This window comes from Pinus tabuliformis, chromosome 8, assembly GCF_031772625.1.
Source record: "Pinus tabuliformis cultivar Carrire ecotype Pingquan chromosome 8, CPIR1, whole genome shotgun sequence".
Taxonomy (NCBI): domain Eukaryota; kingdom Viridiplantae; phylum Streptophyta; class Pinopsida; order Pinales; family Pinaceae; genus Pinus; species Pinus tabuliformis.
The window spans coordinates 1456936904-1456959759 of record NC_142294.1 but is presented as its reverse complement, the minus strand read 5'-3'; positions in this window follow the sequence as shown (position 1 = coordinate 1456959759).

Genomic DNA, 22856 nt, shown 5'->3' with positions numbered 1-22856 from the left:
GATGATTCAATTAGCCAATAAGAAGAAGAATTGGGATGAGGAAAAAGGAAAATTAAGGAGGCCACCTCGCTCAAAGCTAAGGTAAAGAAACCTTTAACACCCATGAAAAGTCCAAACACTACAAAATTCACAACCAAACAAATCAAGGCACAAAATTCCTTGCTACAGGAAAGAACAAAGTTGCTACAAGAAAGAACAAAATTACTACAAGAAAGAACATAGTTGATACAAGATGAAGGAAAAGTGATACAAGACTAGACAAAAACACCTCAAGAGTAGGGAGAAGGTCCACAAGTACTCCAAGATCCTACTCCACAGCTTGATCTTGGGTCGTATTAGAGGTTTATTGAAGGGGAGGGGAATTATACCTCGAAATTTTGAAATTCCTCGACTGTTTGAGTTGGAAAAAGAGAGAAGCAGAACTCATTAGTGGATGCAAGTTATAAATTCAGGAAAGTAGATGATGTGGGCCTCATGGAGGAAAATATGCAAAAAATGGGTAAGGAATTGGCTGACTTGAGGCTAAAGGAATAAGTCATGAAGGAGAAGTTATAGTTAGAGAACAAGAGGCTAAGAGAGAATTTATAGGAAAAGGAGACACAACTTGTCACCATGGAAAGCTTATCCATGGAGTCCATCCAATGTAGGAAGCCATCCAAATCATATGCCATTTTCGTCAAATAAAAATGGATAAAATTCCAAATCAAAACATTAACGTAATATGGCTCTCTACCATTTTAGGATTATAGGAGGTTCATAGACTTCTGCTAACATGTAAGCATTGAGGATAGGGCCAATTGGATGAATTTTATATGCACAACATGATCCTCATAGACATGAACTTTTGGGACCCCAATTCAATATTGGGGGCTGCACAATCGATGGCATTGGCCTCTTAGATAACCCATGAATAAACAAGGGTTGAGGAAGTAAAGAAGGATATTACCAAAGAAGCAAGTGATTCCCTATACATTAGAGCAAAGCTCATAATCCCCAAGGCTATCATAAGTAACCATAACATGTTCTCTACAGATCCCAAATCAGCCGCTCGCTACCTAGAAACACAAGAACAAGCCATCCTCCATTTCAAAGATACCTTTAGGTTATTAGGCACTGAGAGTTTGCAAGATTTCCAAAGAAGATGGCATGCTCTACCCGATAGTCTACAAATCAGGGAATATCACTCTCATGAAAGGTTGAGGAATCCCCTAGAAATGACCCCACTCTACAAAAGAATTATTCAAAGGTTTAAAATCAATCAGATAGGGCTAAAACTCAATCCTCCCTTGTTATTTGGCCTACAAGAGAGAAGAGATCAAGAAGAGGAACAAAGGGAGTGGGAAGCCATAGAGGAAAATGAAGGATCCTATCCACAAGAGGGCACACCATTTGATATGTCTTGGGATATCAAAGAGGCCACTTGGGTCATGAATGAACTACATATCAGTCAGTAAGTTTCTTAGAGGGTGAGAAACACTTTCAGCAGGGGATAATTATGGGTCCCATCAATAGGTATATTATAAGGCAATTTTTCCATCCTCCAACCAATAAATTCTTCTTTTCTCACATTAATTAACATATATTTGGCTATAATGTGCGTAATAGGAAGGCTAAATGGCATTTGTCATATTTTGTGGCATAATGTGGTAAATGTGCAGCAAAAAGAGAAATTTTGAGTGCATTTACTATGCATAGGCACATTGGAGGAATCTAGAGGAGATGTAAGAGGATTGTCTTGTCCATTTACTCTCCTTCAACTGGACTTAATCCCTATAATCACTCATCAATAGCTCGAGGTCTACTTGAAGATAATGAACTCAAGTAATTGCAAGGATCTAGGTGAGCTAGATCCACTTTTCTCAAGATTTTGGAGGGAACCATCCCTCTTTCCAAGGAGGCTACCCCTTAGTGATCTTTTTATAAATCGATAATCTCATGAGCTTATGAGGATTATAAATTTTGTAGCAAGGAGAGCTACTAAGAGCTAAGTGCTCAAGACTGTCATTTCCATTTTCATTTGCATGATGTATTTGAACTCCATTTTATGTTAATGAAAGGTTTTTTGTTGCTTCACATAAAATGTTTTTGTAGAGGAATGAGTCCCCTTAGGTTAGGGCCCAACCCAGAGGCTCTAGTCTTTCTTTGTGTATATTTTTATGGATTATTTTAGTAGCATAATTTCCTTCCTTGTTTGAGTAGAAGTTTATTTGCCATAGAAATTGTGATTGTGGGCCTTATTACCACCTATCTTGTGGGAATTTTGGTTGAGGAGACTACAATAGCAAGCCAAAAATATGTGGTTGCTTTCCTTTGCAAATTCCTAAGCTTTAGCTCATTGCCTATTGCATACTATGTTTCTACAATCTAGGAGTTAAAATAATATTTCTCAAGTTTTCATGTATGTAGGTTAGATGCATGTTGTAAGGTGAATTAGTTCTTAATGAAATCTAATCCTTATCTGTTTCATTTCATAAAATTTGACTCATCCTTTCTTTCTTAATTTATTTTTTTGCAATTTGATCATTATTTTGGTACTCTTTTCAAGAACAAGAAGGGATTGATTGTTGGTCTATAGGTACTACCAGTGGCGTCCAGGGTTGCACACTCATCCTACATCTCCTTTTTCATCATCAACCTCCTCCTTGACATCTCACATTGCCCTCAAAACTCTTCCATTGAGACTACAATTTGGGTCATTGAATGACACCATGAACATTTTTGTTTGTGCAAGATGGGCCTTTGACGGGTGCTATTCTTGGAAAAGGCCTTACATAAACTTCATACACCTCCATCTACCTTTCTCCACCTTCAGAACAATTTTTCTACCCTCGGGATTCTCACAGATCCAATCCTGTAACAAAACAAGGCAATCATATAACATTCTATAGAAATCTTGTAGCAGCCCTTTAACATCATGTGGCACTACCCAAGCTTGACCATATTTTCCCTCAGAACTTGATTTTTTCCTCTTGGGACTGAATAATGACCCCCTTACTTTGAATCCAAAATTTGGGGAGGACCAAAGACCACACTAGACCCACCTTTCTTTCACTACAAATACAATTTGCAATTAGAATTAGAAGACAACTTTCCACACATTTGAATAACAATGAATTTTTTCTTATGAAATGTACATGGATTCTGTTACCATGGATAAATTTCCTTGGACACTATGATAAAAAAAAGATGATTCACCAAAGCAAAGTAAATTAGATGTGATTCTTGAATATTTTTCTTTCTTAGGATTTTAGTCACTCACATTGTTGTTGAAAAGATCAAATTTCCTTTTTCAAAGCAACTCTCCACATTCTGCAAATTGGGCATTGATTTACATTTTGCGAGTAAGATAACAATTTTCATTTATGCAAATAACATATTTTTTACATTCTTGCAACTAGATCTAGTCTTGGCATTTGGACGAGTAGTACTTTCATTTATGCAACTAGAGTAATGTTTTCATTCTTGCAAATAGAGTAGAACTCTCTCTTTTCATGCAATTAATTTCTCTAGGCTCGTTGAAGGATTATTCTATGTATGTCTCTATCTGGTCCATTGCTTGAAGGTGGCATGAGTAGAGTTTGACCTACTATGCATATAACATTGTCACTTCTAAGTTTGTATGAACCCCAGGTTGATATTAAAGTTGGAAGCCTTGGGAGTCTCAACATTATTGTTGAGATAGTGAGGCTCATCACTAGGTGACTCTCTCTTAGCTATACAATAGATGAAAGAGAAATATATCATACGGAATTTCTTAATACAACCTTTATTTTAGAACATCAAGAACCTACAATTTTCTTTATATCAAATTTCATTTACTCATTTGTTCAGCGTACAAAATTCTAAAACTAAGAAATTGTCCAAGGATTAGAGCTACAAGAAGAAACTTGGAAAATCATTTAGTATCAATAAGTACACCTTACTTTTCATTTTCATAAATCCTATTTTTCATTCCCTTTCTATATTATAGTGTATGGAACATTGAACTTGTTGAAAATGATAAGAATATTGAGCTCCTTTTTTTCTTTTTTTATATATCTAAAATTTAAATGGTGACTATATAGGAATAGTTCAACACAAAAATCTATTATTAAGAAATGCTTGTAGAATGTTGAATACTTAACATCTAAGTTCTATAATTTTGTGACCTAATTTCTATAATTTTGTCATTTTTAATTAAATCACTGGATTTTTCTTTTTCAAAATGTGTATGTTATTTAAACTAGTTTAATCATCTACCCAAACCAAGGAAGAAACATATTACATGTTCAAACGTAGTCAAATCCCTTGGATTTGCCACTAACTATATAGTTGGGAATTGATATACCCTCCATCTCTATATCCTAGTGAAGAGGGACTGTACACACATACAATTCCGAAGGGTGAATTCACTTAGTTAGACGATTCACCTAAGACATTTTGACAAAAAAATGTCACACGTCTCAAGTTAAAATTCAATAGATTAATTTCATCGGTTGATATTAAGAAATCATATATTCAAATTTATTCTATAAGTCAATTCAAATTGAGTTGCTATAAATATTTTAGGGAAAAAATATTATATAAATTAGTATAAATATTACTTTAAGTAATCTTACCTGTCAACTTAAAAACATATTGCCAAAAATTATATAGTGAAATTTAATCAAAATTTGAGAAAAATAATAATTTATAAACTCTTGGATTTTCCATATTTATATATTGATTTAGAATTTTCAAAATATAATAAAAACACAATTTCACTATCTATGAAGTTACATTATAATAAAATTTAGTAATCCATACTAATAAAATTTGAATAATCCATTTTGAATAATCCATTAGTTTATGTCAGTACGTTAAATTTATAAAAATTTCGACTAATGATTGCTTGATGCGAGAAAATTAATTTTAATTCACCATTTTCATGATCGCATCTCTCGTGCTTTGAAGTAAAGGGAGTTGTCTATAATGTGATTTTTTGGAGATTCCCGGGATGGAATCCGGTGGAAAAAATTGAGGTTAAATCTCGATTTGTATTATTTAAAATGATTTTTTAACTGCATATTTGAATTTAGCACCCTGAAAAACTCCTGGGACGCTTTGATTGTGCAGAAACTAGCTATCAAACTTGTGATTCCAATAAAAAAACCCACCAGAAAATTTTTTTTTATAGACAACTGCAAAGTGGACCCTTGTTTACATCTGCATAAACAGGTTGTAATTTTATTGCTGGCCAAAAACCAGTGTTGAGAAGTCTGAAAATATATATAATGAACGATTAAATTTAGTAATGATTGCAGGTGCAACCATTAGGGTCTCACCTTCTATTTCTCTTTAGAGACGAAATAGAATTTCCATTGAGTTTTCCACGTGCCACTGAATGATACGCAACCATAATATTGACACAAATGGAAACGGACACATAATATTGAATTATTTTCGAATGATTTTTAGCTTCATCTTCATTCATAGTTGAATGCCCTCCTTTTAGCACCAAATGTTGTGGCCTCAAAGTTATGCTATCGAAACATGGCGGATAACCACCCGGTCCGCACCTTAAGATAACTCCTTTTCCATTTAAAGTGGTGGCTCCGATTGGGGATAATGGGACCAATTTCCCAGTGTGGGTTTTAAGATGAGAGTGGGTGGTTTATGAGTGATTGGCAATAGAATAATGATAATCTAAGTGACTTATTCTACAATGCAATTTCTCTAACTAACTTATTCTAATATAAAAGTGAGTGTTGTTTATGTGATATGCGATCTACAAAGATATCTATTTAGCATGTGATAATAAAGATTGAACACAACTAAACAAAGATGATAACGTAAAAGATTATTCCTTTGACTAAATAGTTAGTCAAATGCATTTATAAAATAAATCGCATATATGATGAGTTATATATGAAAATCCCAACTCAGCTAGGCATCATACAAAAGTGCAATTAACGCTTAACCGAAATAATAAATCTCACATATAATACATGAAAGTAAAGTTTTTCCACTAATTAAATGTAAACAGAATCAATCATACATGATAATAGTGCCATATGTGTGAAGTCCTGCTCATTTGACAAAAAACATATACCAACTTCTTTCTTCAAATCAAATTGTCTCCCAAGAATACAAAAGTGCATCAACAAAGGAAAGTAGTCTGATATCTAAAAGAAATGATCATGTTCCATCATTTCACCAAAGCATTCAAAAACTTACAATCGTGCATTCTTTGCAAAAAATTTTGATTAAATTCTGGACCCTTCTCTAAATGCATGAGAAGGGTATAAATGCTACTCTAAATAAATGTGTAAAAATAGATTATACAAAATTTGAGGAGGTTTCAAACAACCTCCCTCCTAACTAGGTAACTAACTCCAAAAATAAACAGAGGCTAAATAAACAAAACTAAGAGGATGACTTTTTGTCTTCCAGCTTGTCCTTTTAAGTTGCAAATATTGGTCATCGATTGAATTTGAGGAGGTGGCCCGAAATGACTCCTCAGCTGCCGAGTGAAGATCGCATTGGTGAGCGGTGGTAATATCTTTTGACTCATGTGAAGGGAATAGTTGAGAGTAATAATCTAGCTATGTGGCTTAACTACATACTGCATATATGACTCCCAGTTGGTGTGGTCAGTTATGTAATTGCCTCTCTCTAAATCCCTGCCTTCTCTTGCCAATCTTTATATACGGCAGTTAAAGTAGATATTTCTTTCGTATTTCATTCCTTGATGAGATTGGTTGTGAACAGGATGTGGTTCACTGCTTTGATGATGTCCTCTGATAGTACAACTATCCTTGCTACTACTAGCTCATCCTGTTTGATTCTGGCATCCCAATCTGTAAAGAGAATGTCTTTATGAGTTTCTTCAATCTCGGGTAGATTGGCCTTCTTTACATCTTTTGTTTCATGCCACTCAATGAACTCAGAGATTTTGGTATTTAAATCATTAAAATTCGTTCTTTTGTTGACTGCCTTATCTATCAGCTGGTTGCTAGTAGTCAGATAGGGAGTAATATGCGACATCTTTTGGCAGAAATACTCTTGGTGTCTCACCAGAAGGGAATTTAATTCCAAGGCCTCTTTGATGAACTCCTCAGTAGTGGGAATGTCCTTGTATCTCTCCATGGATTGCTACATTTCCTGGAGTTGCATGTTTTTGGCTGATATGTCGGCCTCATGGCTAATTTTCAAGACCTCCATGTCTTGTTGCAATTGCTTTAGTTTCTCCACTACCTGCCTATTTGTGCTTGCTTTCTCTACCTCAACCTCTTGTTCGAGCTGCATAATTCTCTCCTCGTTCTCCCTTAGCAGAGTATAGGTCCCAGTAGCCTTGTCCATAGTGGCCGATGCATATGCTCTCGTGAACTGTGATAGTCTAGTCAAGTTCTCGATCGGACTAAAAGGAATGTCCTTCCAGACAACATCCGTGGGCTTGTTTCTAGGTGGGAATTCAAGTGCATCTACCCTTCTCCTCTTCCTCTGCCTTCAAACTACAGCCGTGTGGAGAGGGCTATAAAACACATCATGTCAAGGTATTTCAATCACTCTGAGAACAATCTGCGATGTCGGTAGAGCAAGGATGATTTTAGTATGTTGGGATGTTATTGCTTGTTCCTCCATGGGTGTAGATTGATTGTCGGCAGAATTGGGCTCTGTGTCCTTTTGAACATGCGGTGGAGTTTTGAATTCCTTTGTTTCTTGGGCATTTCAGGGTTTGGTAGTGCCTTGGAATTTCTGATTAAACTGATCCCACTCCTGCTCCAAACTACCGCCTTTGGTCTCTGAACTGATTTCTGTAGCTAGGATGCTCATCACTTGCTTCTCAGTTGACTTCTTGCTAGACTCAACTATTTTGTTGGCATCTTGGGGCTTCCTTGTGTCTGGTGTCTTCTCAGTGTTTACCTGAGAGTCTATTTTAGACCTAGGGCCTCCACTATCAACAGTGATGCTTGTAGACTTATCCTTGGGTTTTAATAGACGCATTGGGATCACCAAGAGCCTTTCATCTCTAAATTACTAAAATCTTTTAAAATCTTTAAGTTTTAGGTTCGCTTTTGCCCATTCAAATGCTTGTTCGAAGGATACGACTGACTGTAACAAATCCTCAAAATGATTATCATCATGATTGTATCGCTTGAGTTTAACTCCAGTAGTGACATTGTACGCCACTTTTTTTGGATCAAATTTCCTCTTAGGAAATGTATGAAGCCTAAGGGCTTCCATTTGTGCTGGTTCCTTAGTGGCATGAACAAAATTGGCTAAAGCAAAAGAACCACATTTGACAGGGAAAATGGGCCATAATGATTTCTTCCCATCTTAGAGAACTTTTGTCAGGCCCTTTCCCACTGTCTGATAGGTAATCTCTCTTGCTAATAACTTATCAAAACATATAGAGGAAGGATGTGTCGATCGGATATGCTACCAAAAACCCTAATATAGGTGAACCACTCTTCAATAAAATACTTGCCGATAGTAAGTAGGTTTGCTGCAGCTTCTTGGGGAAATCTAGGGTCTTTCTTATTGTAAATCATTTGATGTAGGGGAAACACAACAACATGGAATATCTTATAGAAGTGAGGTATTTAATGTGACTCCCATATTTTTTTATGACTGAGATGGATTGGGTAAGGATATTGCAAGGTCCATTTCCAACCCATGGTTGGAAATGTTGTGCAAAAATAGTTAGCATCCATAATGTAGGCACTAAAATAGAAGGGAGGGAAGTTGTATGAAAAGGAGCTTTCTTCTGTCAATATTCAGTAATGGTGGTGGCTAGGTTTTCAGATAGGATAGAACAGCAATTAATGATGTGGGAATTAACACAGGCATCAATCAGAGGAATCCATTCAATTGAAAACTTAGTATTATTGGGTAGCCCATACAATCTACATAACATGGTTGCTGCATAGTTGTAGGGGTTTGCCAAAGAGGCTATAGCATACATACCTGATTTGTCATACTTGAATTTGTTGTCCAACACCCTCTAACCCTGAATTAGCTTGAAGGGGTCTAAATTCTTCTTTGCGAAGTTAGCCACAAATGTACCACAGTAGAGATCCTGGGGATCAGGTATGTGGTACATCTTCTTCAGATCCTCTACTCTTAACGAACCAATGAGCTCCATCTTTGAACTCTTAAACTACCTATCTTCATTTATAAGGTTTTCAATCACCCACCTGATCATATCTGTATAGGGTAGGATTTTAGCCCTTGCTCCTATCCTATGAAGGAGTGAACATGAAGCATCTCTACATTGGAGTTTTGAAGGCCTTTTGGAGTCAGTTGTTGCTCTCATAATAGTGATGTTAGGACACTCATCCTCCAGCCTATTGTAAATTACTTCCCAAATTGTTGTGCCTCTGACAGCTTCACAAACTATATCAGAAAAGATAGGAGCCAACTCTATCTACTCAGCTTCAACAACGGTCTATTTTCTATGTTTCTACATCACCTTTCTAAGGGACATGTCTTTTGTCGCTTTCCTGTGATAGACAATATATATCAACATAGACGATATCTAGCAATTAATATTGAAAACTTCTGTGAAATGACTTTGGATCGTGAGAAAGGTTTTAATGAGATACTCGATTATAACTGCCCATAACCAGGAAAATAATTATCCTTCCTCGGGCTGCTAAATAATTGATAACTAGTCAACTCGTTTGTTTTAGCATTTAAAACATAACTATTCCACACGTTTTACCAGACTTAATTGCGCATCGCGGTCTTAAAAGGGATACAGTATAGCATTACTAGATGTGTTAAGAGAAATGCAATTATGAGATTGTAGTATCACATTTCACAAATCATTTATGGTATTTCTAATGGCATGGTCAATCTTTTTACAAACTATGCGATGTACGAAATGTGATTGTGAAATGACCAGGTGATGTTATCGCAGCGGGAGACCTAATCGCATATCACACTTTTGTAATAGTTTTTTAACATGGTCATGTGGAAAAGTGTGATTTTCGATTTGCGATATGGATTTCATCCTTAGTTATTTTTGCAAGGTTTTGCTAGGAATTTTCTAAGAGTTAGGGTTTTATTATCCTAAGCCTCAAAGTTTAAATGGGTCCCCATTTAAAACTCTAAGCCTACCTATTGTTTATTATAAATGATGGGGTTGTTTCATAGTACAACACAACCATAAAGGTAAGTCATGTTCTATACATGGTTGAGCAGGAGGGTACAAGACTAATTGTTTGGACATATGCCCATTTTTTATAGTCATATTTCTAGCCCTGCAGCTAATGTAGGCATCGAAAATGGCTAACTATGGCCTCCCAAGGATGATAGGATAACCAATAAGCTTGGCCTTAGGATGGAGAACTAGGAAGTCTGTAGGGGACTCCAAAGAGTCAATGGAGACCATCACATCATCCACAATCCACTCAGGGTCACTGTGGAATGGTCTTCTAGTTGCAAGACTGTTGTTGTCTTTCTCAATGAACCCTGGAGATTGAGCTTGAGCATGGCGTCCTTAGTCATTACATTGACGGTAGCCCTGAGATCAATCAAATTGTGTGGGACAATGGTGCCATTGATGTGCACATCTACTACAAGGCTTCCAGGGTCCAAATACTTTGGGAAAATTGCCTACCCCAGCATTAAGTTGGACAGTTGTTGAATGACATTAATGGTAGGGGTATCTCTTTTTCGCCTCCCTAGATGTTTGAAGCACTTATCCTTAATCAACTTGTTGTAAATGGGTACATCATTTATGGCTTGGAGAAGTGGAATTTTGACACAGATTTTTCAATTCACCTAGAAGTTCATTCTCTTCTAGGGTAGGCTGGACTAATTGAGTTAATCTCTCAGGAAAGGGTGGTGGATTTACTCTAGGCATGATTTCCTTCTTTCCTCCTCACTCTCCCTAGGTGGAGGTGGAGGTTGGTTTTCTGGGAGTACTCTCCCAGATCTCAAGTTGATTTCCTAAATCTCCATAGCATAAGTAAGATAGGATGTCTCTCCACTCAACACTTGTTGTGCATGTCTGTTGGTCAGGTTTGTATTTGGCTAGGTAGGCATCTAAGGTTGTTCAGGTGGAGTAGGGTGTAAATGTTTTGTTTGAGTAGGTGGTGAAGGCAATAAAGCTGGAGCATTGTTGTATGGGGATCTCCACCCATAGGGCAATGCATTCCATTGAGGTTGTGGCGGAGCATATGGATGAAATGACTAGCTAGTCGGCTCGGAATGGTACTGGGGTGAAAAAGACTAAGGAGGAGGTGTAGACTAGGAGGGATGAGTAGGAGGGCCCAAGAGGGAATGGATGTGGTTTTGTTAGGGTTGTAATATGAATGGGATGACCCTTGCATGCCCTGCTAGTATGGTCGATGCCCATGAGGTCTCTTTTGATTTATGTAGTAGATTTGTTCAATCACCCCTTCAGTTCCCTGATACACAATTTTTAGTCCAGGTAGAGAAGGCCACTTGTATTTGGAGTGCTTTTCTTCACAGACCAAGAAAACTTCAATCAAATTCAATGGACATTCATTCCTAGGGTGCCTCCTTGTGCATCTAGGGTAGAAAATAGCTAAGGTTCTCTCTACTTCCTCCTTTCTCTTGATGTGCATAGTGTCCATCTGTAGGGAAAGGGTTTGCATCATTTCACTCTTGATATATTCCAGCATATTTCCAATTTCACCTTTAATGGATGTGTTTGAAGAGGATGGACTAGCCATTGGTTGACTACCCCTAACCTTTTTCCTAGCTGCCCTAGAATTGTTCCTAAAGAAAGTCTCGATATCTTCATAGGGTAGCTAGTAGATGTCCCCTCCTGCTAGCAAGTTGAGGGTATCCAGAAGATCTTCCCTTGCCCTTCTAAGTAGGACTAGCTTCCGTGACTCAGGATCAAGCGTTAACCTGACCCTTTTGTAGCTAAGCTGGAATCTTTCTTCATAATCTTATAGGGATTCATCATGCCCTAAGGTCATCCTAAAAATTTCCTCTTTAGCGTCTTTGGACCTACAGTAGTCTTGATACTTGTTGTTGAAGGCTTTCTCCATCTGAGCCCAGGTTGTGATTCTATCCCCAGGTAAACCCATGAACCAGTGCAAAGCTGCATCCTTAAGAGTGGATGTGAATAGTTTCAATTTCTACTCATCATTCATGTAATCATAAGCTTTTCATGTGAAAAAAAACGCAAGCAAGAAAGTGTCTAGATCTTTTGATTTCAAGGAATGGAAATGAGGAAGAGCAGAGGGGCTTATGTTTTTCATCTTGGTATCCCCATTAGTTTCTCTAATGGGAAAGGCACCATCAATTCTTTCTCTATCTCCTATGTCATTTCTATTTTCAGCCATTAGGTCAGTTGCAATGGGTTATCCTTCTTCTTCTCCCACTATAGGCTCTTCAAATATCTCTGGCTTTTCACCTAAGGGGTCCTCCAATTCACAACCACTGAAGAAGAGAGAAGTTTGGCTGTTTGAAGTGTTGGGGGTAATTGGTAGAATTTTTCCTAAGTTATCCCTATTCCTATGAGGCATGAAATAAGAGATTTTGTTTTTGTTTTTGTTTTTTTTCAAGCTTTGAGAATAATTACATAATTGAAATAAAAAACTAAATGGAACTTAACTGATTGAATGAAAACTAACTGCTTGAATGCAATCTCACTTGCAGAATGGAAAATAAAGAAAACTAAACTACTTTTGTAGAAATGAAGCTAATAGCAGAATGTCAGAGATAAGAAATGGAAGAAAGAAAGAAAAAATCACATATTACTCAGACACCTCCCTGACAATGGTGCCAAAAAGTGATGAGCACCAGTATTGAAACAAGAATGATGCAACTCCTGGGCCTACCAACTTTACTTTATCAACTAGGGGTTCATACAAAATTGGAGGTGGCAGTGTTGTACACACAAGTAAATGTGATGAGTCTACTCTTCGTCACTGCTAAGCTGGAGATAGACCACTAAGATTTTTCAAACTAGATTTCTATTGATTCAAAAGAAGCTTGATTACTAATGAGGAAAAAGGTAAATCTATACTAAAATAAATTTTGTTTGCTGTAGTAAGGAAAAGGACTGAAATCAAATGCTTAAAATCACCATTCATCTAATCTAATTGTTAATAGGATTTTCTTCAAGAGAATGCTAAATTATCATATGTGCAATCCTACTGTCCTAGGCATGCAATTTGAAACATCACACATTCTATTGTTGTGCATGTAAATGAACAAAATAACTCATTTTTCCTTTTTGTCTTTTTTGTGTGAAAGTGTGAAATCTAACTTCTTTTGGTGATGTGGCAGGTGGATTAAGGATGATGGCATAATTCATCCTACAGGACATCCTAATGCTCCTACAGGATCCCCTGTATTCCTACAGGATATAGCCGATAGCAACAGCAGGGGTTTGGAAGGTGATGTAAGGCTTAGGGAAGGTGGATGGTGGATGAAATGAGGCAAGGGAGTGCCAAGGAATCCTTCAGAGCTCAAAACCAGAGTTGTGAGATGGTTTGATTTGCTCAATAAGCTTGGAGAAGTATTTGTGTGGAATGATGAATTTGGTGAGGGATATAGTGAAAGAAGTGATAACCATGGATGGATAAGGTTATGATGGGATTGTTGATCACAAAATCTCTCTGTGCTGCTAAAACTCCTGCACTGCATCAATCATTCATTTTTATCGATAAATCATGTAAACAAGAAGCTTTTCAATTAACTAAGGAAAAAAAATTCATGAGCTAGCTTCCTATTTCATGCATTGAAAAACTTACATAATAATATGAAACCTTGATGAGATCTAATGTAATACTGAATATAGAAGAAATGACAATTAAATCCTATTCTTGAAAACTAGTAAAATGCTAACCTAAGTAATAGAAAACCCTAAATTCCATGAGAAAACATAATTTTTCCTTTTCGGGGTTGCATAGGAGTTCTTTCCTCAAACCATGGTCCCTGAAGGAAGGAGTGAGGACAAATCCACCTACTAACATCTTTTTGATACTCCTTTGTACTCCTAAGCTAATGCTGAAGCAATGCACAAATGGAAGCAAACTAATCAAATCCAAAACTACTTGTAATGAAATAATGCTAAAGATAATTCAACCATTAATCTATGAAATCAACTAAGCATATAAATGCAAGAAGAGGAGCCTTTGTTGCTAGGGTTGGGCCCTAACCCAAGAGCTTCAGTCCTTTGAGTCAACTCAGTGTTGGATCAAGGACATGCTCATTCTCATTATTAAATCAGAAAATTTCATGACAATGTCTTCCACAAGTTTTGAACTCAAAAATTCCTGGTGTTTTTACATCAAAAGTTTGAATCATAATGAGGCTCTAGGCCTCCTTATTTATGCAACTTAATTCGCCAACGACTTCCTTAAATCTAGGGAGGCTCATCTCCCAAACTGGAGATGGACCGACTCTTTAACTGTCACTGGCTTGGCTGCTTTTTAATCTTCATGACTTGGCTACTTGTAACTCCTAGCTAGTGTGATTTGATGGAGGAATATTCAAATGAGTGAGGAGTAAATGAGGAGGATCCATCCCCTACGATCTCTCCTCCTTGTCTCGTTTGATTTTCATCCCTTAATTAGCCAAAATATCCATGATTTGCTCTCAAAAACCTACAATCAATGCACATTAGTGCACTAGGCATAATATCTCACTTTTACTCGTCTCATTAAGCAAAATATAATCAAAATATGTAAGAAATTATGAGAAGAGTTGATTTGAATAATCTAGGAGGTGTATTAAGGTCCATATAGTTACCCAATGATGAGGCTCATCAAGTATAGATAGACTACTTGAATTTTGTCCTAAAATTCTCCTTCCTCTGACTAGGGGCAGAGTGCCAACCCTCTCATTGCTATCTTGAAACCTTAGGCTGCTCAAAACACAACCTCCACAGAAATATTCTTTGAGGAATTTGAGCAAGTAATTGTATGAACATGGGAGGGGGTTTTAATAGAATGGAGCCCACAAACACCAACAAAATTTATCAACAACCTATTGTTAGAGATATTTTCTTGAGCCATCAGTGGATGGAATTATTTTATAATTGAAAGGGGTAGGATGATGAGATAACCCATGAATTTTGTTAGGAAAAATATTGAGAGGAGGGGGGTGAATAGTATTTTAAACTCACTTTAAACTTTTTATTTCATATTTTGATTTCTATACGCTATTGTCATTCAAGAAACTGACGTATGCACATGACTTTAGTAAAGGCAAATGATGTATGTCCAGTTAACTAACTTTTCATATATTTCATCATTTGTTCATCTTTAACTAGTGAATCATAACTTAATTATTCATTAATTAAACAATAACCATGAGCAGTAAGAAATAGATACATCATCAATACACAAGAAACATAACAACACACATGAACACCAAGATTGTAGGTGGAAACCCAATTTGGGAGAAAACCATTGTTTTCATCATCTCTATCTTCTTATCTTATTATAAAGAAAAACTTCTTAAAATCTTGTATTGGTGCAGAATCATACCAGCACACAGGCACCCACTTGTAGAAGGTTACAACCTTCTCTCATTCTTCATTAACCACTAGAAAGGAGCTCCAATCCCTTGATCTCATTTACTAGCTCCTATTGGAAGGGAGCTCCTACACCCTACAAAAATTCACTAGCTATTATTGGAAGGAAGCTTTAACTCCCTCATTGAAGTCTCCAACCCTCAACACCTCTTGTGGACCAAGTTTCATAATATTTCATACTAGATCCACCTGACTCAAAACATCAAACCAATAGGCCACCTTTCATCATATTTTCATACTGGACCCACTTTCATCATTAAGATCAAACAAAGTAACACGTATGAAACCAAATACTGAACCAACTCATCTAATCATTGAATCAACAAGAAGCACATATGTCACCATACTTCAGATCCTTCAAATCTGTGTCTTTACCTTCCTCCCTGGTGCACACCTATTCCAATCAGATAACACATGTATAACACATTACTTTCATGCAAAACACTTTGATCTTCATCTCCTTATATATATTTATGTGTAGCCAATACCTTAGGCCAATCCTTTGGTGATGTTGTTAGTATTCTTTGACGGGATCAAATAATTGTTGTCGCACACATTACAATGGGTCAATACCATGGCAACTTCCCTTGGTATCCAAATTGCCATGGTTCAAATTTTGAACTTGAATTTGCTTCACAATACCTGTGTATGTATGAGACCCTTTCGAATAGGATCCGCGTATACTTTCCCGAACATCATCTTTATTATTCATGTGTCTCTAAATTGATATTCCTTTCTCCATATCACCTGTCACATCGGTACCGGCCTAAATAATCACCTTTTTACCATAATGTTGACATATTTCTCAAGTAATTTGCCATCAAGGACAACACATTAGCCATAATGCCAACAATATCCTACTTTTGACTTAATGGCAACCACTTTGGCGTTTGGTCATCACCTGTAGTCACCTACAAACACTCTTGCAAATACCAAGGCTTCTCACCAATATTTTTCAAGCATTTTTCTCCAAACACGAAGCTTCTCTCTATCTTTGACATCAAGGCAAAGGGTTGACCAATGTTGAATGAAGGCTTCTCTACCCGTTTGTAGATAATATCACTATAGGCCTTATCTTCTGAAAAAATACATATTGACCATGCTTCTCCTGAGCATATCTTGGAACCTATAAAGATATACAATAAAAGGACAAGACTTTATGACTCAACCAAATATGACCTATCACCAATGAATCATGTGTACATCAATTATCCAACATAGTGAGGCTACATATTTGACTCACCATTACATCAATTAAGTAAAATAATGGGATGACATACATAAATGACTTGACCCTAATACCCCATACATGATTGAATTTTACAGTGATTTACAACATGGGTCTTTACATGGCATTTATAACCAAAACCAGAGACCTCAATAGGGAGGTAAAAAGACCATGATAGTCATTGAAAACCATTATATGCCATATAGGAACCTGCAACATGAACATCCTCATCGTCATTATGAAGTAAGATAGGGAAACGTAGCATCAATCTTCAACATCATCAACAGTTGACCAAATATGTAATTTTTTCAAGGATTACCAAGAAAATGTAATAGAATCATAAGATAGTGTGGTAGATATTTATCAGCAACTCATCCCCTTAACCTCATATCATCAAGGTCAACATGCTCTTTCCATTTGCTGGAAGAACTGCAATCTATGAACATCAAAGACATATTAATTTCTTGCAGCACAACACCATAAGAAACATATATTTCCATGCATCAACAACATATGTGAGAACTAAGAATATCACATAGAACTGAGTAACAACATCACAAATTTTCATATGTAGCTCAAGCAACATATAGGCATCATCTATAACTTCACCATATGCAACCTTATGCATCATTGAAGACATAATGACAACAACATATAAATGCAACAAGTAGTGAGTGAATGATAAAATCATCAGCCAAAATTAATAACAACCATAACATGCAAATCCTCTTCATCACTAATGACAGAATCCAAACAGAATGTGTCTTCATCAACAAAAACTATACATCACCAAATGATATGAACTTATCAGAAACCAACATGAAACAAGAAATTGCTCAAAAAACAATAATGCAAAAAATGCAATATTAAATGCATAGCAGATGCTCCCCCTGAACTTGTTCAAACTTATCATTATCAAATCTGACTATATCCACCTCATCAATCAAAAAATCCATCAAATAACCAAAGAAGCAGTGACACATTGTACCTACTTGTGATCTATCATCATTTCTAAGTAACATCTGAGCATCATCAACAGATTGTAACCAATCAATGTCATAACCAAAAATCCAAATAATAATTGATTGAATCATATCAGAAATTCCCCCTGAGTTTGTCCCACTATTTCTTTATCTCAGAGTAACATGCGCGACTGTCTAGTGAAAAACTCATGTATATACATGATTGTCCTTCATAACATTCACATATTGAAAGTAAAATGCTAAAAATTTTATGACAACAGCTCCCCTTGAACATACCATACATTTTTCTATTCAGTGTTAGTAGTATAAGCATCACCAAATGAATATCAAACCAAACTACAAAACTATCACCAAGATACTTATGTTTAGCTCCCCCTGAGATCATAAATCAATGATCCTTTCTCTCACATCTCTTCTGCAATCACTATTAGAAGTATACTTTAAACAAAATCGACTCCAATGGGAACTATCTTATTTTATTATGAATTTGAAGAAGAAGAGTAACAATACCTATTATTTCTTCCTGAATTCTTCTATGCTAACATATATAATTTGTTTAGATTCATGTATCCTCTTGCTATAACTTTTCTAGTTTCTTCATCTATAACTTTTGATTTAGCTGATGTAAATACAATTATACGTCTTTCGTCAGCAATTTGACCTACACTTAAAATAATATGCATTATCCCTTGAACTAATAATGCATCAACTTCTTTTTCATACTTCTCAAGTTTAATTCTACCATTTCCCATAACTTTTTTTGGAGCACTATTTCCAAGAATCACCTTACCATATTTGTTTTTCTTGAGAAATTCAAACTTGTCCTTATCTCCAGTAATGTGATGAGAGCATCTACTATTTATGTACCATTTTTCTTCATCTTCAAATGAGAAAAGAGCAAGACCACACTTGGTTTGTTCTTCTTCTTTCCATTTGTTATGAGAAGTGTTGGTGGATCCATTTTTCTTAGGTATTTTTTAAACAATATTCTTATTTGATTTCTTGCCACATTGTCTTTGAAGCTTCAATGACTTCTTCCTGCATTCTTTCGCTACATGCCAAAATTTTTTACAAGCATAACATCTTATATGACCAAAAAATGAATCTAACGAATTATTATATGTCTGTTTCATTTGCCTTCTACTGCAATCAATAGCTTTGGGACCAAATATGTTGCAAGAAAAACAATATCCCTTAAAGAAACTTGAGTACCTCGAAGCTGATGACCTTCTTGTGAAGTGGCTATTTGTTTGAGATTGAAACAATTTTCTTCTACAATTGACTGCAACATGTCCATAATTATGGAATATAAAGCATTCAATGTTATTGATTAGAGGAGAAAATCGATTAATATTTCTATTATTAGGAGCAAATGATTTCTTCTGAAAGCTCATCTTTGTTGGATGTTGATCTAGTTGAATTCTTATCTCTTTAACAACAATTTCAGATGTCGTATTGCTATACTTCAAGATCCTTATACAAGCTTGTGAACTAAATTTTCCTTTTACAATTTCATGAAAACCATGCTAGATTTAATGGAAGGAGACCTTTGACTACTGAGAATGTTATCCAAAATATTAGTACTATCTTGAAATATCAAGTGTTTATCCTTTTCTTCGAATTTACCTCTTAGAATGTTTACCTCAACCTTAATTCTTTGGTATTGTTCTTCCTTTCCTGGATATGTCTTCCTCATTCATTATTCAACCTTTCTTCCTTCTTCCAATTTCTCCTTTAATTTGATAATCTCTTCCTTCAACCCATTCTCGTGTTTTTAAAATACTTGAATTATCTCTTCATTTCACTTGTTTAAATTATCAAGGTCTGCTCTTAGAGAGACAGTCTCATCATCTAGTCCTTCACAATATTGTTTAGATTATATTTCACACTTACCAATTTAACATGGTCCCTATCATCACATGCCTACAACTTATCCTTAATATTGTTAATCATTTTTAAAGAAAAATCAAATTTCCTTCTAAGATTAAGAATTTATTCTAACATGTCTTCTTTTGAATCCATAACTCCATGTTCCATAACATAGGTTGTTTTATCATCATACTCATCGTCCAACACATATTTATGAATAATATTACCTGATGGTTCTCCTGATGAACAATCTTCCTTTGATTTTCCCTCATGAATGACTTGCAGGTTATCCCATACTTCCTTTTCAGTTTCATAGTGCATAACCTCTCCTAATTCTGAATCAAATAAGTTACATATGATTTCATTTAATGCGACATTATTCTTTTGTAATTCTTCACTTCATGGAGGAGTTGTAGAGCAATTATTACATACTAACTTCTAGACATCATATCCTAGGTTTATTAATTTAGACTTTGTCCTTTTTTCCCATTCCTTCTAGTTATTATTACTTAATAATATAAACATACCCTTATTCCCCATTGTTTCTGACTTGCCTTGTTCTTCTACTACAGATAGTTCTTGACCCATAAATAGAGATATTTTTATAGAATAAGATGCATCATTTTCATTGTTCTCCTGAATTGACTCCTTCCTTTGAGTTGTCTTCTTCTTTTTCTTCTTTCCCATCGTCCTTGATCCACTCCAATCGATAAGATTTAACTGAAGTGACCCACTCTGATACAAATTGTTGGGAAAAATATTGAGAGGGGAGGATGAATCAATATTTTAAACTCACTTTAAACTTTTAATTTCATATTTTGATTTCCATGCACTAGTTTCAATCAAGCAACCAACATATGTATGTGACTCTAGTAAAGGAAAACAATGTATATCCAACTAACTAGCTTTTCATATATTTCATCATTTGTTCATCTTTAACTAGTGCATCATAACTTCATTATTCATTAATTAAATATTAACCATTACTAGTAAGAAGCGGATATATCATAAACACAGATGAACACTAGGATTTTAGGTGGGAACCTAATATGGGAGTAAACCATTGTTGTCATCATCTCTCTCTTCTTATTTTATTATAAAGAAAGACTTATTACAATCTTGTATTGGCATACAGTCATACCAGCATGCAAGAGCCCACCTGCAGAAGGCTACAACTTTCTCTCGTTCTCCAACACCCATTGGAAGGGAGCTCCAACCCCCTGATCTTGTTTATCAACTTCTACTGGAAGGGAGCTCTTACTCCCTGCATGAATTCACCAGTTGTTAATGGAAGGAAACTTTGAATCCCTCACTAAAGGCTCCATCGCTCAGCACCTCTTGTGGACCATGTTCTATAATATTTCATACGGGGTCCACTTCACTCAAAACATCAAACCGATAGGCCACATTTCATCATATTTTCATACTAGACCCACTTTCATAATTATGTTGAAACTAAGTAACACTTCTAAAACCAAATACTAAACCAACTCATCTAATCATTGAACCAACAAGGCATAATCTTTTCGTTACAGAAATCAATTCTTGTCATTGCATACCCTGGTCAAACACACATCAGAATGTATACGCTATTGTTCTAAAGAACATCTGCATATGTACACACTTCCTCTGTACAAAACCTACATACAAATCTCAGAATAATGAACACTGAATCATTAATCATTAAACAATACTTAAATCAATCGATTAGTCACATATTACTTTAACCAAGCACAAATTATTGAACCAAACTTAAAGCATCATATTGTAGCATTATTACCAATCAATATACAATTCCACATTAAACCCAGTCAACACCATTAGATATTGATCATCATAATAGAGATATCATTGACAGACAACAACAATCAGAATGAAACTGACCAAAAGTCATCAACAGGCCATATTGCAGAACCCTAGCATATGTACGCAACTTCCACAAAACATATCATCGTATGCACGTGCTTACCATTCACAACACCCATGTACAGATCTAAACAAACTGTAAACACTTCGTAGAATATATACATGACTACTCAGTAGTCGATCCTCATATGTATGTGACTAACCTAAGACAAACCTTCATAAGGATTTGAAAACTTTCGTTCTAAACATAATCTTCACACTCTGCAACCCTTACTATCAGAATTACATACTTTCAAAATACTTCATTCAGATCAAAGAATTATAACCACAGGTATATCATTGTTAAACATTTTGAATAAGTACATCATATAAGAACATATGTCATCATACTTCATACCTTTCAGGTCAGAGTCTTTTCCTTGCTCCTTAGTGCACACCTATTCCAAATCAAATCACACATGTATAACACATTACTTACACGCATAACACTTTGATCTCCATCGCCTTATATAGTTTTATCCTTAGCCAATACCTTAGGCCAATCCTTTGGTAATGCCATTAGTATTCTTTGACAAGATCAAATAACCATTTTCACGCTCATTACACTGGGCCAATACCATGGTAAAGTCCCTTGGTATCTAGATTACCATTCTGTAGATTTTGTACATGAATTTTATTCACAATACATGTGTATGTACGCGACCCTTTCGAATAGGATCCCTGTTTACTTTCCCAAACATTACCTTTATTACTCATCTATCTCTGAAATAATATTCCTTTATGCATATCACCCATCACATATGTACCAGCATGCATAATCATCTTGTTACCATAATATTGACATCTTTATCAAGTAGGTTTCCATCAAGGACAACAAGTTAACCATAATGCCAACAAATTTTCCATCAACCTTCACTCTCAAGGGGAAGATAATGTTTCCACTATTATTAGGGGACTTTCCATCCATTAGAACATAGATCTCATTAGCAAAGTAACCACCATACCCTTAGGGGTTAACCGTTGTAAGGAATATAGAACAGAGGTGATCATAGGCAAGAGAAATTTCTTCCTCCCTAAAGAGAAGCTTGTTGAAGACAGAAAATAGAGTAATAAGGGAGATCCTCCCTTACCCTTAGGATGATGTGGCCTATAGCATCCTCAAGTACATATCATGTGAAGAGAGGTTGAGTGGTGTATATTCCTATCAATTTAGGTTACTCTATGAGCTAAGGTTCCGAACATAATTTTCCATTCCAAGTAGGCTCATTGTTCCACATTTTCTCCTTCGACCCATGATTAAAATGAGCTTGAGGGTGAAGGAAGGGAAGCATCTATACATTTCCCACCATGAACACATAACACTCATTGTTATGAATTCCTTAAGCCACCTTAGGAGCCCTATGCTTTGGACTTATTTTGT